The 5,555-nt window shown below is 36.1% G+C and overlaps 1 long non-coding RNA gene across 1 annotated transcript; it reads right to left on the reverse strand.

Moving 5' to 3' along the window:
- Window positions 1-2,222: 2,222 nt before the first annotated feature.
- LOC128659524 (uncharacterized) lies at window positions 2,223-4,875 on the reverse strand. Its single transcript, XR_008402418.1, has 2 exons — window positions 4,722-4,875; window positions 2,223-3,302 (listed from the first exon to the last, which is right to left on the reverse strand). It is a non-coding gene; the product is annotated as an uncharacterized LOC128659524 (long non-coding RNA).
- Window positions 4,876-5,555: the final 680 nt, after the last annotated feature.

The following is a 5,555-nucleotide window of genomic DNA, read 5'->3' on the forward strand; positions in this document are numbered from 1 at the left end:
CATATTTATATTGTATTAATACCCAAACTAGAAAAACAGTTTATATAGCTCATTATATCATTAGGCGGTTTATAGTCAGCCATTATGTTTATTAATTTGTTATTAAAGGGACATTGTGCACTGAAAAATAACTTCCATGTATACAAAAGAGCAGTAATTAAATGTGAAAAAGTTTTGGGAAAAAAAAAAAGTTTAAGAAGACCCTGTTTAATTAGAATATATCAGAAAATGCATGTTGCATACATAGATTCATTTCTAAGTGATACAGACAACCTCATTATCTCTTTTAGTGAACAGGCACAAATGAAGGTAGATTAAAATTTTCCCTTTAAATAATTTTCCAGTGCAGCTCAGCCTCTTACTAACTACATCAGCCCTACTTTTTTAGACATTAATACTTCTAACCTGAAAGGGGTTTACAGCTTCTAGAGACTTCTATGCTTAGTCTTTCACATGCCTCAGAGGAGTGCCCCTGACCCTCAACTGACCAGATCATGTGATTACAATGGACAGGTTTCTCCAGTTGAATATTTTTAGCACCAACCTTACTTTTTTTTGGGGGGGGGGGTAAAAAAATGCTTTCCTTCATTGTGATAATCTTTTTTTCTAAAAGAATAGGAATTATATTGATTACATACAACCCTGTCAAAAGAGTGATAATAAACTTTTTTAAAACATTTTGCATATGAAGAAAAGGCTGTTTAAATTGATATTGAAACAAAGTGTGTGGGCAACGCTTCGCTAGGTACTGATTGCTCAGTGGGGTAATATAGTACAACTTACACAAATCTGTTTGTGGACCTAGATATGGCTAAAAGAAATGCAGTAAAATACTTTTTTAAAACATCATCTTTTAAATACAACATAGGAAAAATAATTGAATATTCTATACAAATATATGAATTGGTTAGGTGGAAATTATTTGCAAGATGAGTTTTAATTTTCTCTGCATTTTGTAGTTCCACAACCCTTTTTTTTTCCCTCTCCCCAAACCATTGTGCTAAGTTTCTTTGTCATTTGTTTTTTAAACTTTCTTGACTCTGATCATCTTTGACAAATTGTATAATATTAAATAGCACTGGACTCGCCTTTTTTGGGGGGAGTTGAGTCTAGCTACAGCCATATTGCTGAATTACAGATCATTGTTTGGCCAGCAAACAGAGATGCAGAAAATATTTTTTTATGTATAAATGGTTTGCAGATACCCATGTGTTAATAATTGTACTTTAAAGCTATGTTATTTGAGATGTGACTAAATACTAAAGGGACATACTAGTGTATAAATAAAATGTATTTTGTTATACATTCTATTTTTAAGACATTCTATTTCTTTTTATGTATTTAACCAATCCAGTCAAAGTTGAATACCCTCCCTGGTGCAGTGTATTTGCATACACATATTTACCAACATTTACTAAATGTTTTAGAAGACTGTGAGCTGGCCTAGACTGAGTGAGGGGGACTTGTGGACAGAGCTATGGGTGTTGTGTGGCAGATGATGGCAGAGGAAGTGCCACAGATGTTTGAAGGACATTGCTAAATGAAACATAGGTGGGGACAGCGTCAGTAGGTGCATTTGAGTGGTCCTCCCTGGGTTCAGTTTTGAAACTGAATCTTTTCTAGCAAAGGGAAAGTTGCAGGAGGGACAATGGGACAGATGACCCAACCCGGGACAGTCGCACCTTATAAGCTTGGTTGCTGTGCATACGTATGTATCCTCCTGTCACCTACATAACTTTTATACTGTAGCAGTAAAGGAGCAAAAAGCTTTATTGAAATTTTTAGATACTATTATGGGTTTTTAGTTAAAATAAACTTAAAGGGATAGGAAAGTCAGACAGAGCATGCAATTTTAAGACACTTTTAAATTCACTTCTATTTTCAAATGTACTTTGCTCTTTTCGTACCCTTTGTTGAAAAATGATATGTACATATCTTCCATTATTGAGAGCTAGGTGATGATTGGTGGCTACACACATTTGTGTCTTGTCATTGACTGACTAGATGTGTTTAGCTAGCTCCCAGGATTAGTTGTCTGCTCCTTCTGCAAAGGATACCAAGAGAATGAAGCAAATTGGATAATAGAAGTAAATTGGAAAGCTGTTTAAAATTGTATAATCTATCTGAATAATAAAATAAAATTTTTGGGTTTCATGTCCCATGTTACAGTTAAACCAGTTTTCATTGCTATTTACATTATCTCACAAAAGTGAGTACACCCCTCACATTTTTGTAAATATTTTATTATATCTTTTCATGTGACAACACTGAAGAAATGACACTTTGCTACAATGTAAAGTAGTGAGTGTAAATTTGCTGTCCCCTCAAAATAACACACAGCCATTAATGTCTAAACTGTTGGCAACAAAAGTGAGTACACCCCTAAGTGGAAATGTCCAAATTGGGCCCAAAAAGTGTCAATATTTTGTGTGGCCACCATTATTTTCTAGAACTGACTTAACCCTCTTGGGCATGGAGTTCACCAGTGCTTCACAGGTTGCCACTGGAGTCCTCTTCCACTCCTACATGACGACATCACGTTGCTGGTGAATGTTAGAGATCTTTCCCCCACCTTCCGTTTGAGAATGCCCCACAGATGCTCAATACGGTTTAGGTCTGGAGACATGCTTGGCCAGTCCATCACCTTTACCCTCAGCTTCTTGGAGGTGTGTTTGGGGTCGTTATCATGTTGGAATACTGCCCTGTGGCCCAGTCTCCGAAGGGAGTGGATCATGCTCTACTTCAGTATGTCACAGTACATGTTGGCATTCATGGTTCCCTCAATGAACAAGTCTCAATTGGCTCTAACAAAAAAGGCAAATGGTAGTAGGGGAGAATGGCTGATGAAAAACAGTTGTAGCCAATACAGTTCTAATGTATTCCAAAAAATAATTCACACAGCATGTTAATTGATTGCATGAATGCTGGGATATTGTGTAATTGCAGGGTGTTTACTGTCCGTTTAAATGCCATAGCACATACGTTTTCTTAGAATCTTCAGTTCCTTTTGTAGTTGCCTTCTTGTTTGTGTTGCTGATAAATATTAGTAGGCCTCATCCTCATACTTCTAAACATGTTCCATTTTAGACACTCATTTCTGGCATTGTTACTCCTTTCATAATGCCACTATCCCTTCAATGCATTGCTGCTCTTGAGAAGGAGATGTCTGGTGAGCCAGTGCATGATTACCTATATAGCAATCACCAGCCATGACATGCTCAGGAAAGGAACACAAACCAGCCAGGTGCATGACTTGCCTATGCTCAGGAAAGGAACACAAACCAACCAGGTGCATGACTTGCCTATTTGCAGAGTGAAACAAACAGTGAAAATGAAATTAAAAATAAAAACAATGTCCTACCAAAACAGAGCTTTTTATTTTATAGCCCTTTTACTTAATCATTTTCTTTACAAAAAGTTTATTTGCTACTGTATGATGGAAGCTGAGTTTAATATTCCTTTAATAATTGTTGTTTTTTCTTCTTTTCTTTTTTTTTTTTATCTCTGTGCGTCCATATTAATTTTGTATATTTTTCTAAGACAAATCTCACACATTGAGTGAGCAAAACATATTTTCCATCCCAACCTATTGGTGAAACCACAAGCTAGAGACTATTTATCGTGTTTGTCCTAAGCCCAGCCCTGACACTGAGTTCTGTGTACTCACCCAGCATGTGGTGATATGGTAAGTACAGCACAAGTTTGCTTCATGCAGAAGAATGTCTGTGATCAGTCTACTCCCTCAGTCAATCCCCCCTCCTCTCCAGAAACTGTATAAACAGCTGTCATTTAGTTCACTGTCCAGTCTGAATCGAAATGGAAATGCTTGGCTTATATTGCTGCTTGTTTATTCAGTTATGCGGTAAGTAGAGGATCTTTAAAACTAGGATTATGCGGCTTTTGTTTATTGTTAGGCCACCACGGATGGTCCTACACCATAAATGTGAGGGTAAAAACATTCACCACAATTAAATATCAAGGATAAAGCTTATATAGACAGGGAACTTGATCTACTATGACCTATTCTGACCTTTATTTATGGTTTTAACTCTCTTTCTCTCTCCTTGACTCTCTCTAACTTGCAAATTGAGGGCAGCTGGAACCTTTGAGATTTGGTGGTGCTACTATGAGAATCCACCAGGGGACAAAAAGGGGGTAACTGTCACCCTAGAATTTTGTTCATTCCATGAATAATCACCCTTTTAATTATGCCAGAGAGCCACTATAAAATGATGTACAGATCATGTGTATAACAAACAAACCTGTCCTGTTGCATCTTGATTTTTTGCACCCTCCCATAGGTTCTAAAGAAAAGAATGAGGGTAATGTATAGCATCCCACAGAACCACCATTGTATGCTGCCAAGCTAAGATAGTCATGATCAGAAAGATAACTTTTATGGCATCAGTATATCAATGTTTAGAGCTGTACCTGTAAAACTGTCACCTCAATTTGCAGAACAATTTTGCTGAAAAGACTAACAACATATGTCTGTTAGGAATATTATCCTCTTGTCACATCAGCAATATGGAATTTGGTGGCACTTTGCAAATCAATGATGACGATGTTAATAATAATAATAATAGTTTGTGTATTCAAAGTCAGTCCCGTTAAAAGCTAGCATTAACTAAAACTAACACTTACCTTGCAGACCCTGTAAGAAATAAAAAGGAAAGTTAGTACAACAGTTTTAAAAATCAAACCCCTTTACCCCCACTTACCTTACTCGGCCTCCTTCTTACTTGTCCACTACTGCTTCTTCTGTTCATGAATCGTAGCAATACACCCAATGGGAAGCGGTAGCTTCTATAGAAAGGTACTGCGAGATCCGACACTTGAGCAGAGGCAGAGAGAAGGAGGTGTGAGTGCTCACCTTTAGTCTCTACTGAATCTAGTGTCACAGCTTCCCATTGGCTGTAAAACTATCTTAAATTGAACTGGGTGCTGAATGCTGATTGGTAGTTATACTCAGTGCACACTCTTATTATACAAAGTGAAAAGCATATCTTGACTTTTGAAAAAAAGGCCAAAATAAAGTAAATACAACAAGGCATGTATTATCATGAAAGTAGAAGTGAATATTAAACATTAGAAAATAAAATGCCAAATACAACATAATTAAAATTTAAATCTCATTGGCAAATGTTCAACTCTTCTAAAGAACTACTGAAAATTGAGCAGTACATAATGTAACATCTTCCAAGGGACAAATATGGAATGTAATATCATATATACATGCAGTATTGTAACAATATACCCAAGCTATACATAATAAAAATAAAGTTCACATGAAAGCTGTATGACTACATGAAACACAAGGCCTCAGGCTAAAATATATTTATATGTAGTCATAGTTATGTGAGGTGACTTGTTGAAGAGAAGTATTTTATTTATAAGATTAAATCATTGCTATACAAAAAAAAACTTATTTTATATGTTGTCATGTTTTGGTGTTTTTAACATATGTTCAGGCACAAAAAATCTTAAGGGAATGTACATAAGCTGTGACAAATAAGACAAGCAAAACAATCACAATGAAAAGAATCAACCAAAAT

The sequence above is a fragment of the Bombina bombina genome, chromosome 5, assembly GCF_027579735.1.
Source record: "Bombina bombina isolate aBomBom1 chromosome 5, aBomBom1.pri, whole genome shotgun sequence".
NCBI lineage: Eukaryota > Metazoa > Chordata > Amphibia > Anura > Bombinatoridae > Bombina > Bombina bombina.